At 36.7% G+C, this 14,107-nt stretch overlaps 2 pseudogenes; one reads left to right on the forward strand and one right to left on the reverse strand.

The window, feature by feature from the left end:
- Positions 1 to 327: 327 nt before the first annotated feature.
- Positions 328 to 902, reverse strand: LOC119540284 (annotated as a pseudogene).
- A 1,046-nt stretch (positions 903 to 1,948) lies between these two features.
- Positions 1,949 to 2,503, forward strand: LOC119540613 (annotated as a pseudogene).
- Positions 2,504 to 14,107: the final 11,604 nt, after the last annotated feature.

The raw sequence follows: 14,107 nt of genomic DNA on the forward strand, positions 1-14,107 counted from the left end.
ATTCAAAACTAAATATATGGAATATCTAAAAAAGGGGTTTATTTGGAACCTGCAAGCAGATTTATCATATTCATTAGCAATGATTTTTTAAAGACTTAGAAGGCCACTGTTTTAATATAAAACTAGCTTTAAAATCATCTTCCTTTAGTGTTTTCAATTGTCACAGGGCCATAAACCAAAGAACCAAATAATTTCAAACAATCACTGATACTATTTAGTGAAAAATTCTCATGTGTCAGTACTTTCAATGTTGTATACATCAAATTATAGTAGAAAGACAACTGTAAGCAAGATACAGTCACTATTTCCATTAATAGTACAACTGTACTACAGTAAACCTAGTTTATATTCAACCATCAAGTGTGGGTCTCCTATTAGTTCACTTTGTGATGGATCATTAATATCTTCAAATCATTGATATCTTCAAATCCAATAAGTCTCATCATTACCCATCAAAATATCCAGTGAAAAGTTTGAGCTCGGAAGAAATGGAAACTGCTGAGCCTGCTGCACTGCCTTGAATTCCATCTGCAATTTGAGTGGAGCAAACAGACCCTGGATGTTTCTCAGTGTGGAAAAATTAATTTTATCTTGGTTGAGCTGGAAATTCTTTTCTAATAATTCAAGAGGATGACTGGGCAAAAGTTCATTTTTCACACAAGGAAATCCTTTCCGAAGAAGATCCTGACTTGCAAAGGGGCCACTTGTTGAAAATTCAGTAACTGGAATCCTGTCCTTTAGCTGAGATCCAAGTCCTCTGGCCTTCATCTTCAGCCCACTGTCCACATCACCTCTCAGCCCCATTCTATATTTATATATAACTTCTACAAATCAATACAAAAATCAAATAGCAGTGGATATGAACAAGCAATTTACAAAATAGGAAGCATGGAAAATGCTCAGTCTCACTACTAATAAAGGAAATGAAAATTAAAACAAAAATGGTTGCTGTATCATACCCAGGAAAGTGGCAAAAATGCATTCTGATGATACCAAGAAGCCGGGGCAGTCACTGGTTGAAGCCATTGACCATTAGAGATTTCAAGCCTTAATAATTTTTCATTCCAATGTAAAATCAGATAATTAAGACAGCCTATCAAGTGTGACAGAACATAAGATTAAGAGTAATAGTAATGTTTGCTTCCACATTTGCTTGCTTGGCTCAAGTTAAAGAACCAAAGACAGTGCTTCTGGTTTCCCTTGTCAATGAAAGAAACGCAATTACACATTTTTCCTGATCATAGTTTGTCTAAATTCAACAAATATTACTTTGCCTTTTAATAGCACAACAAGCACTTACCCATTATTTTTTATTTTGCAGATCAATTTTGCAAAATTTTGCAACTTAAGGTGAACTTGGGACCTGTGGTTCTCAACATTCCCAGCATATTGAAATCACTTACGAAGTTTTTTTTTTAAATCCTGATGGCCAGGTCATATCCCAGACCAACACCAGAATCTCAGGGTGCAGGACACAACTTCTTTCATATATTTGTGAGAATGTATATTGGTTCAATGACTTTGAAGAACATGTGTTTACATATGTGTTCATGAGGCTGTCATCAGGCGTACTAATGAAAAACTGGGAACAACCTATATGTCTATCAACATAAGAATGAGGAAATACATTTTAGTGTAGTCATACTGTAGAAAACTGAATGAATACTGAATGCAATATGGTATCCTGGCTTGGATCCTGGAATAGAAAAAGGATATTAGCAGGAAAAAGGATATTGAGTGAAATCTGAATAAAGCCTGTAGTTTAGTTAACTGTAACCCACCAATATTACTTCTTAGTTTGTACCATGGTTGTGTGGGATGTTAACATTGGGACACCATGGGAAAAGGGTGTATGGGACTTCTCTGTATTATCTTTGCAACTTTTCTGTATGTCTAAAATTATTCCAAAATAGAAAGATAAGAAAAGAATAAATAGAGCTCTACTTGTATGGCTATTGATAAATTTCACAATGTTGAGAAAATAGCAAATTGCAGAAGACACACTCCTCATCAAGTATGTAAATTTAGAAACTTCGCATATAAGGTCTTCTACAACGTCTCTGACCAGGCGGACCTGGTGAATGATCTGGAGAACAGGTGTGGGAGCTGCTGCCCACCACGCTGCTGGTGGGCTTCTTCCGGGTGCACCCGTCCACGCAGGACCTGACCACCAGCCGCTTCCTCAATGGACAGGTCTTCGACTCCGGTTCCTACTTCTTGCACTGGCCTGAGCACTGTGAGGGTAAGGGCTGCTCTTGGGAGCACAGCCAGGGTGAGAGCACCAGCATGTCAGGCAGCCTAGGCTCAGGCAGCTGGTATGGCATCATTGGGTGCGAGCCAGGCTTGTGCAGGGGCAGCCAGACATGGACCACTCCTCTGCTCTTCTCCGAGGTGCCAGGACCCCGCGGCCACCACCACTGTCTCTACTCCGCAGACGTGATCCCCGACTCCCCCTGAGGATGCCAAGGCCCCAGTCCCCCTCCGCCCAGACCCCTGGGCCAAGTTCGGCTGCCACTTCTTGCCCAGGGTCCTGGGAGCTGTGGCCATCTTTTCCCCAGCAGGCTCCTTGGCTGCTCCTGTTGTAGTGAGCTTGTGCCACCCCCTAGGACGGGGGCCTGGCCTAGCTGTGAGATGCCCACAGCACCATGGCATGAGCTGCCGCCTCCGTGTTCGTGCTGGAGCCAGCTACCTCTCCTGCATCTACCACTCATGAATAGTAGCTGTGTCCTGAAAAAAAAAAATACATACATATCAGTATAATTATAAACATATATATATATGAATGATAAGCAGCAAGTTCTGAATATTAATAACTTCTTGAAGGGGAGGGAACTGGCATATGATTGCATGGTTACTGACAGGGTTTAAATTTTATTTGTAACGTTTCATTCATTAAGTTGCGTATTGGGTACATATATGCATTTTGTAAGAATATTCGCTCTTTCAATTATCTGATACATCTGATAAGAACATAGTCAGTTTCCCTGAAATAAAGAAAGGAAGGAAGGGAGGGAGGGAGAAAGGAAGAAAGAAAGGAAAGCATTACTAAACACAAAAGAATTAAAAATATTTTTTCTAATGATTTGGAAGTCTCACTGAAAATTATTTTGGGCAACTTCTGTAGTAATCTTAAGCATTAGGCTTTGAGGAACATTTAGGAAAACAGCCATTTGAATCGGAATCTCAGGAGAAGCCACATAAAAGTTTGATTCCTGCCCCAAAATATTTCCAGTCAGGAAGAACCCAGGAATTGTACTTTTATCAACTCCTCTATAAGTGTTCTTATACCATTGAGTTAGGGTATGCCTATATATGCAAACTAATTTGATTTATTTCAGGCACAAATTGATTTTAAAAACTTGTTATTTATTTGCATACACACATACCTTATGTGTATGTGAAATTACATGTGTATAAGTGTGTGTATGTACATATGTATATATGTATGCATGTATTTTAGGTTGCCTGAATTAATGAATGGCCCCCACTCAGAAGTAAACTAGAGATTAGTTAGCTAGGTAGCTACCCTACACAGGGTGTTTAACCTTTTTTGTAATGTGGATCCCTCTGGCAGACTGGTAAAGCTTTGGACACCTTTTCAGAATAATGTATTTAAATGAATAAAATAAATTGCATAGAATTTCAAAAGAAATGTATTGAAATACAGTTGTAAATAATTTTAAAAGTAAATTTGTGATATAATAGTATAAAATATTAAATAATAAGTTTTATTGCAGGTATAATAACTACCATAAGTTGAAAATGGTGATGTATGTAAATGATATTTGGAGATATTTGCAACAACTATAATATACGAAAATATCTGTAATTCTGTTGCCAGCAAAATCACAGATACTACCTTATAACATTATGGTTTGTTGAGTACATTAACAGTTAAAGAAAATGCTAAATTTCAAGTAGAGGTTAGTGGCAATAATAGTTTATTGATCAGGGCAGGCACTAGGGTGAGGCAAAGATAAAGCAATCAGTTTAGGAGCAAAATTGAAGAAGCCACCAAAAAACTCAGTAAACAAGAAAAATAATATTTTAATGCAAAATTTAAAAAAAATCAAAATTAATGCAAAAAAATCCATCATGAACAAAATACCAAAATTTTAAACAAAAAGAGCATCAGTATAGATATCCTGAATTCTAACCACAGACCCAAAGGACCATCCTCCCCAGGTTAAGCATCCCAGCATTATAGATAAGTGTTCTCAATTTTTTTCAGTGTCCACCACTTGTTTGCTATTGTTTGAGCAGAACCATCAAAGTTTTCCAAATCTTACTTTTCCATCACTGATTTTTTTTTTACCTGTGACAACAAATACAAATAGGTCTTTCTATGTGCTACATAAATCCCTTACAAGAAAATAAAGTTTCACAATCTAAGAAGTCTGTCTAGATTCTTTGTCAATGGTGACAAATATCAAAAAAAAAAAAGAAAAGAAAACAAAAGAAAAAAAGTAATTTTGACTTCTTAAGGTTTCTGTTTTTATAATCTAATAAAGATAAATCATTTTTTTAAAAAAAGCTGATTATTTCTCTGACAATGTGAGATGTTTTTATTATGTGCTAGAGTAAATAAATTATGGTAGTTGCCTGTAAGGAGGAAAGAGAGATGTTCAGAAAAGTATGCTAACAGTTTAGGGATAATTCCCTCTCACCAGTGCCTTGTAGAAACCCTGTTGGAGACCAGAATACTTGCTTTAATGTCCTTTCATTCTTTGTTACAGAACTTGGTCTTATTAGAATTATTCTTAACACGTATAACATATAATTTTACTTTCAGTTGGAATAATGACAAGCAGTTCATTCTATAATATGCTATGATTCCTCCTGGAATTTTTGGCAGACTTTGATTTATTTTACTTTCAGTTGGCTCTTCCACTTGTCCCTACCAGTACTGAGGCTCCACCTAGGGCCCATTTCTGTAATTACGTTCATATTCATTAAAGCTAATATCCTCCTTTATGAGGGAAATATGTAAAGCAGTTATGCAAATAAGAGAGTGGTGGAATTTTTTTTCCCACCACTTCCTCCCACTATCATGTGTCTAACACATAAAAAATAGATTTGGTCACTTTCAGGAACTGTAGGCTTAAAGCAGTGAACCACCAGGCAAGGAGGTGGTTAAAATCTTATCTCTGGTCTTGGAACACTGCCCTGCAGGAATGCAGCCAGGTAACCTGTGTAACAGGTGGTCCTAGCTCAGACAGGGGCTGTAAAGTGGAGAAACAGATACCTCCTTGTGCTTCCAGAGAGGTCACAGAGGTGTAAATCAGATAAGGACAGAGAGAGATCAAAGGGCACATCAAAAGAATTTAGTTTAGAAATTTACAACACAACACTTAAAACCTAGATTGTTTCCTTTACTTTTTATATTTCTGTCTATCTGGGTTTTCAGCTTTTTACTCCTAATCCAATGGGCGAGTTGCTTTCTGATTCCCAATCTCTCCAGCAGTGAGTAATGTAGAGTGATTTGAGCTAGCATCCCAGAGTGTTTTGACTCACACCTGCCATCTCTCTGCCTAGTCACCATGCAACCATCCTTCCCCAAGTGATGATTTTTATTTGATATAAGAATTGGCAGGCAACAGTAGTTGTGTTAGGAGATTGCTGGATTCCCAGTTTTCTTTATTCTTGTGATGATTGCAGCTTGGTGCATTAATATTTCAGATATTCACTTGGCTTTTTCTTGGAACTACCATATGTTCCTAAAGACAGTGTGGGGAGAGTTGTAAAAAAAGAGGGGGTAGGGAGATGATATTTTCAAATGTTATTTTAAAATTGTAGTCATGTGGACTATTACCACTCAATACAAAGTAAAGTGGAAATCTCCCAATTTATTCATGTACAGAACAAATATAAGTCATTCTAGTCCTCAATTTCAGCAAAACTATTCTCCCTGTCTTTCTGCATGTTTCCATCGATTCTCCTGCTCTATAGAGTTTAGATATAAATTCTCTATGTAGTAAAGAGTGAATTCTCTTTACAAACAGTCATTGGTGCCATGTATGCAAAGCAGACATTGTGCTTAAAGTGACTGTTCTGGATTGCTAATGCTTCCAGAATGCAAAATACCAGCAATGGATTGGCTTTTACAAAGGGGAGTTATTTGGTTACAAAGTTACAGTCCTAAGACCATAAAAGTGTCCAAGGTAAGGTGTCAACCATAGGGTACCTTCACAGAAGACTGGCCAATAGTGTCCAGAAAACCTCTGTTAGCTCAGAAGGCACGTGGCTGGCATCCGCTTTCTCCCGGGTCGCGTTTCAAAATAACGTTCTCCAAAATGTTGCTCTTGGGGCATTTTGTCCTCTCTTAGCTGCAGCTCCTCTTCAAAATATCACTCTCGGTTTCTCTGAGTTCCCTCTGTCTGTGAACTCCTTTGTGCGACTCCAGTGATCCAATTAACACCCACCCTGAATGGGCAGGTAACACCTCCATGGAAATTATCCAATCAGACGTTTCACTCATAGTTGATTGAGTCACATCTCCACGGAAACACTCAATCAAAGAATTCCAAACTAATCAACACTAACACATCTGCCCCCACAAGATTGCATCAAAGAACATGGAGTTTTGGGGGACATACTGCATCTAAACCAGCACAGTGACCATTGTTGGTACTTAACTGTACAATTTAGGCAAACAAATTCACTTTAGAATCTGGATACAAACCAGAAGCACAGTCATTTAGCTAAACATCCATCACATATGGTAACAATAAAAAATCATTTTGAATTATTTCATATGTATTTAAAGAATATATAAACTAATAAGTATGGTATAAATTTATAGAAAAAAATAAAACAAACATGCTTGTACCCACCACTCAGCTTACAAATGAAAGCTCTAACATATTTTTGATGCCCCCTATATGCACCCTAACATCACCAACCTTTTCACCTTACTCCACTCCTTTCTTCCTATTGTGAAAAAGATATTAATTATGGGAGTTTGAGCAGTTTTTGATTCATGAATTGGTTAGCATCCAAACCACACATGGAAAGGAGTTCCACTGAGGAGGAGAAAAGGGAGGGCAAACATGGAAGCAACTAAGGAAATGTTCTGAATGGCAGATGTCAAGTTTCCATTTTACATGGGGGGGGGGCTCTTACAAAATGGAGAGCAGATATGCATTAATTAGAATGGTATGCTTGTCCATTCTAACAAGCTACCACTACTAGACCCAAACTGGTTTATCACCAGTGTTGCTTATCTGCAATTTTGTAGAGTGTATTCCATTGTTCTATTTTCTCATAAAGTCCCGGCAGTTCAATTGCTTTTCTCTTCCAGAAAATCATTTTCTCGGAAAGGAGTCTCTCCCAGCAACACCCAGTGTAGGTGGCCATTTTATTTTACTTAATGGTAGGTAAACATTATCTTGACTGATGGATTTATCGTTCCTTTATTTTTCTTTGTAGTGCTTTGAAAAATGTATGTATCCCTAAATAATATGTTGCTGGGTTTTTTCATGTGTTTGAATTTTATATGAATAGAACTGCAATCTATGTATTCTTTTTTTTTAATTAACTCTATCAAAAAATTTAAAAAACAGACAATAAATAACCATTTCAAACAAAACCAAAACAAAGGAATAAGAAAAAACAAATATCCTAGGATAACTATATTACTTCCAACATGTTCCTATTCTACCCCAAGAAAATATACAGACTATCTATGTATTCTTTTATCACTTTTTCATCAGCATGATGTTTAAGAGATTCACTCAAGTTGATGCACAAAGCCATGGTCCATTCATTTTCACTGATGTATATTAAGTATTACATTATATGAATATACCACTATGTAGTTAGCCAGTCTCCTGTCAGTGGTCCTTTGGGTTGTTTCCAGTTTTTTATTATTAAAAACAGTGCTGAGATGAATATGTTTGTAACCTGTGTCCTCTCGCACATATATGAGAGTTTCTCTATTCAAAGGTAAATATCTACGAATGGAATTCCTGAGTATTAGGAGGGTGTATTCAACTTTGCTGATAATGCCAAGTTGGTCTCTAAGGGAGTCGGACAGATTTACCCTCTCATTATTAGTATATAAAATTTCCTGTTGTTCCTCATCCTCACTAACATGTTGATCTATCAGACTTTAGAAATTTTGCCAATCTTATGGGTGTAAAGTGGTTGTGCCAGTTTGGATATATTATGTCCCCCCAAAAGCCATATTCTTTAATGAAATCTTGTGAGGGCCAACATTAATCTTTTGATTGAGTGTTTTCATGGAGAAGTGACTCAATCAATGTGGGTGAGACCTTGATTGAATTATTTCCATGGAGCTATGGACCCTGCTCATTCAGGGTGGGTCTTATTTAAATGAATGGAGTCCTATAAAAGATCCCGCAAACAGAAGGAGGTCAGAGCAGCTGAAAGAGACTTTTGGAGAGATGTTTGCTGAGGCTTTGAGATACTAGCCCAGAGCTTGCTCTGAGAGACTAAGAAAGGACAAAATGCCCCAAGAGCAACTGAGAGAGACTTTTGGAGAGACACTTGGGAGCTGATGCTTAGAGATGCTTGGCGACATTTGGGGATGCTAGCCCAGAGACATTTTGGAGAAAGCCATTTGAAACCAGAACTCTGAGGCCAGGTATCAGCAGATGCCAGCCACATGCCTTCCCAGCTACTAGAGATTTACAGGACACCATAGGCCAGTCTTCAGTGAAGGTATTCTCTTGTTGATGCCTTAGTTTGGACACTTCTTTTAAAAAGATTCAGTTTTATTGAGATATATTCACATACCATACAATCATCCATGGTGTACAATCAACTATTCATCATATAGTTGTGCATTCATCACCCCAATCTATTTTTGAACATTTTCCTTATACCAGAAAGAGTCAGAATAAGAATAAAAGATAAAAATAAAAAAGAACACCCAAATCATACCCCCATCCCACCCTATTTTTCATTTAGTTTTTGTCCCCATTTATCTACTCATCCATCCACACACTGGATAAAGGGAGTGCAAGCCACAAGGTTGTCACAATCACACTGTCACCCCTTGTAATCTACATTGTTATACAATCATCTTCAACAGTCAAGGCTACTGGGTAGGAGTTTGGTAGTTTCAGGTATTTACTTCTAGCTATACCAATACACTAAAACCTAAAAAGTGTTATCTATATAGTGCATAAGAATGCCCACCAGAGTGACCTCTCAACTCCATTTGAAATCTCTCAGCCACAGAAGCTTTATTTTGTTTCATTTCACATCCCCCTTTTGGTCAAGAAGATGTTCTCAATCCCACGATGCCGGATCCAGATTCATCCCCGGGAGTCATGTCATTTGGACACTTTTATGGCCTTAGAACTGTAAATTTGTAACTTAATAAATGCCCTTTATAAAAGCCAATCGATTTCTGGTATTTTGCATAGCAGCAGCATTAGCAAATTGGAACAGTGGTATTTCAGCATTTGCCAAAGTTGGACGTATTTTTATATGTTTACTACTCATTGGTTTTTCCTCTTCTCTGAAGTCTGTACTCATGTTTTCTGCCTATTTTTCTATTGATTTGCTTGTCATTTTTACTGGAATTCTTTGTTTTTTCTTTAGTATTTGGCTTGTGTGTTTGTGGAATTTTGCGGGCTCCATGAAACCATGAATCATGTCTTGTTTATCTCTTAACCCCAGTACCTAATATAGAGTCTTACTCTTTATGGGCGTCCTACTGATGTTAGTTGGATGAATGAATAAATGGATATAGGATATACATATATACATACATGTATATATATATATCTTCTCATAAATCATATGGCTTCACCCCCTCATTTCTCAGAGTAAATTCTTCTTTTTTTATTTTTACAAACACTCCTTTCCCCCTTCCCCAATGCCCCCATAACCTCTAATCTGCTTCCTATCTTTGAAAATTTGCTAATTTCTAGTCATCGATTATAAGTGACATCATACAATTTTGCCCTTTTATGCCTTGCTGTTTCATTGTGCATAATGTTTTCAAGATTCTTCCATGTTGCAGCGTGTCTAGACTTCATTTTTTCTTATGGCCAAAAATTATTCCATTGTGTGTATGCACCACAATTTGTTTATCCATTCATTTGTTGATGGTTGTTTGGGTTGTTTCCAGCTTTTGGCTATTGTGAATAATACTGCTATAAACACTGGTGTACAAGTATCTGTTTGCAATCCTGTTGTTGCTCTTTTTGGTTGTTTTAGTTTTTTAGGCTGCTCAAAGCAGAAACCATGAAATGGGTTGGCTTTAACAATGGAAATTTATTAGCTGAGAAAAATGTCCAAATCAAGGCATCATCAAGGAGATGCTTTCTTCCTGAAGACTGGCTGCAGTGATCCTTGATTTCTCTGCCACATGGTGCACATGGTGGTGTCTGCTGATCTCTCCCTTCTCTTTCAGGTTTCCTTGTTTTCAGCTTCTTGTTTCCATGGCTTTCTCTCTCTCTCTGCATCCATCCCATTTATAAAGGACTCTAGCAAGAGGATTAAAACCCACCCTGGACCACACCTTAATAAAGTAAACTCATCAAAAGTTCCTAGTTAGATTAGATTTACACCCACAGGAATGGATTAGCTTTAAGAACATGATTTTCTGGTATACATACAGTTCCATAGCACCACAGAAATGGGATTGCTGGGTCAAATGGTAAATCTATATTTAACTCTTTGAGGAAACACCATATCACTTTCTACAGTTGCTGCACCATTTTACATCTCTGCCAACAATGCTACAGTAGTTTCAGTTTTTCCACATCCTCTCCAACACGTATTATTTTCTGTTCTTTTGATAGTAACCATCCTTGTGGCTATGAAGTAGTATCTCATTGTGGTTTTAATTTCCTTAATGACTAATGATGTTGAGTATATTTTCATGCATTGGAGTTCTTTATGTATACAAAATAGCAATCTTTTGTTCCAATTAATATATGTTGGCGTACAGTCTTCTGGTTTGTGGCTTGTCTTTTCACATTTCTTTATGCTATCTTCAAATATACATAAGTTCTTAATTTTAGTAGAGTGGTATTTATCTGTCTTTTCTTTTATGGATTCTCTCTCTCTCTTTCCCTCTCTCTCTCTCTTTCATTCTTTTTTTTGTCTTAAGAAATCCTTTGTACCACAAGGTTGCAAAGTTAGTCTCCTGAAATTTCTTTAGAAAGTTTAAAACTTTTATGCAAACTTAATCCATTGGGAATTTATTATTTGTTTATGATGTGGGTCCATACAAAAATCAATCATCTAGGCATTGTTTATTAACTTGCCCATTGCTTTCTCATTACTCTAAAATTCTGACTTCTGACTTCAGTTCTGACTTCTATTGAACTTTAATATACATGATGCTCTGTCTCTGAGATTTCCATTTTAATTTCAGTAGTCTATCCCTGCACCAGTAACACACTATCAAACTACTGAAATTTCAAATAATCTTGGAAATCTGGTGGGCAAATTCTTTCCGCTTTTGTATATACACTGATTTTTTAAGAGTGTATTGACTCTTCTTTTCTCTTCTTGGCTATTCTTGGCCTTTTGATATTTCATACATTTTATAAGTAGTTTATGTGATTCCACAAAAGCAATTTGATAAACTTTTTATGTGGGTTTATTTTCTTTCATCATCATTATTATTTTTTGTAACATGGACTGAGTCTACATAAATAAGTGCTATATCATTTAAAGGAGTGCGGAGAGATTAAGGAATGAATTAACTCAGTAACATACATTCTAAAAAAATTAATTAATGAGATATCCTTTTGTTTAAAAATCATGAAACATCACAGCTTATAGGAAGCCAGCCAAGATCAATGAATGGAGATCTTAAATGTTCTATCCTAACTAGGTCATTTTTTAAAAAAACACGTCTTTCTTGGGAGAATCTAAGCTTTCCAAAAACATTAGTGAATAAATATTTATTTATAAGCAATTATTATGTACCCAGCCATATTATAGATACTGTAGAAAATATATAAATAGAGTAAAATATTATTTCAATCTTCTAAGGATTTATAATTTTGTGGAAATAATTGATAAACAAATTTCAAACTTCTCAGTTTTGACTATAAGCTATTGTGGAATAAAGTCCAGAAAAAGGAGAGAACAGTGTGGACTGAAGTAATCAGGAAAATTTTCATATTATATAATAGGTAGGATTTTAAAAGTGAGTAATAGTAATAATAATGAGAAGAAGCAGAAGCAGAAGAAGAAAAAGAGAAGGCAGAGTAAGGTAAAATACAGAAAAGACATTAAATAAATATTTGTAAAATGAGCAACATTAAGGAATGGTTGGCCAAATAGGGACAGAAGGTATATTTGGAAAACATATGATGGAAAATTCATTTGGACAGGTTAAGTGGAGGGCAGAATGAATCACAGAGAAACTGATCTGCAAGATAAGTGATTGATCTAGTTTTAAGGCAGGGAAAGCCTGAAAAAAAAGTGTAATGGCAACATGAATAGAGCATAATTTAGCAAATTAAAAACATATATTTATAAAGGAATCAATTAAATAGTGACAGACTAAGTCATTAAGAAGAAATTATTAATATCTAATAATTCATATCGAAGTATGAAATAAGAAAGGGAAGAGTCAAAGATTACCTTGAATAACTTCAAATGTTCTTACCTGGGATATATAAAGAATGATTGTATTACTGGTTCCTCGCCTTTTCCCCACAAATTGAGAAGATGGAAAGACTTTCTAGCAGGTTTGAGGGGAAAGATAATCCTTTTGTTCTGGACATGTTAAGCTTGAGACAATAGAAGAATATAAGCAATTGGAAGTGCGAGATGAAAATATGGTTGAGATGTCAACCAAGTTTAAAAAGCTAAAATTATAGTGGGATCTCAGCTTGAGAATTTAAATAGGGCTACATTTGGATTGGGGGCACTTTTCAATGTACCCAGAGGTCCAGTAGGATGCTCAGTTCAAGAGGTTTAACGGTTGAATTCAATTTAATTCTAAGTCGCAAATATTTGAGTGCCTAGATATTGCGCCTCAGAGGTCTCTGCTCTGTGGAATCCAGAATCTGTAGGAACTGAGATGCTTGTAGGAAGTAACGCATTTACCAAAATCCCTGTGAGACATTGTAAGTACGACAGCACTATGAAACTAAGCATAGCATGCCACTCATCTCACTTAATACTAACTATAGGAATTAGGAGGAAACATGTACCTTCTGAGCAGCAAGTTGTACTAATCAGTTACAGGACAAATTGTGTCCCCATCCAAAGAAATGTTGAAGTCCTAACCCCCAGTACCTCTGAATGTGACTTTTTTTGGAAATAGTGCCATTTCAATGGAATTAAATTAAGGTGAGGTCATACTGTAGTGGGGTGAGCCCTTAATTATATATGACCGGCATCCTTATAAGAAGGGGAGATGAGACATGGACACGGAAGAGAAGTCCATGTGTACATGTTGACAGACATTGGAGGTAAGCTGCCACAAGCCAAGAAACAGCAGAGATTACCCATATCCTCTAGAAACTCAGAAGAGACAAGGAAATCTTCTCTTCTAGGTTTCAGAGGGAGCATTGCCTGGCTGACACCTGGATTTCATACTTCCAGCCTCCAGAATGGTAACAATAAATTTCTGTTGTTTTAAGCCACCCACTTGGTTGTCCTTTTTTACAGGAGCCCTAAGAAACCAAAACACAATCTAGATCTAGAAAGAGATGTAGCAGGAAAAAGCACCAGCAGTGATAAACTGGACATTATTGCAGAAAGTTAAAGCAGTGAGAAGGAAATTAGCTATTGCTAGATGGAAGTTGAGAGCACTATTTCATGAATACAAGTGAGATGTCCCCTAGATACTCCCATTACTAGTTGGGAGCGATTTAGAGGGGAGAAGAGACTTTTTTTTTACCAGCTTTGCCCTATACCAATGCATCTCAAATGGGGGCAATACCATCACTTCCAAGAATGTCCATAAATGTGTGCAGACATTTTAACTTATCACAATCACTGTGGGGTTCTACAGGCATTGAGTGGTTTGGGATCAGGGGTCATAAACTAATGCAGTGCTCAGAACAATCCCAAACAAAGGAAATTTTTCCTGCCTAAAATGCCAATAGTGCTTCTTTTGAGAAACCCTGCACTATAACAATAGTAAATAATATGATTCATC

The sequence above is a fragment of the Choloepus didactylus genome, chromosome 7 (genome assembly GCF_015220235.1).
Source record: "Choloepus didactylus isolate mChoDid1 chromosome 7, mChoDid1.pri, whole genome shotgun sequence".
NCBI lineage: Eukaryota > Metazoa > Chordata > Mammalia > Pilosa > Megalonychidae > Choloepus > Choloepus didactylus.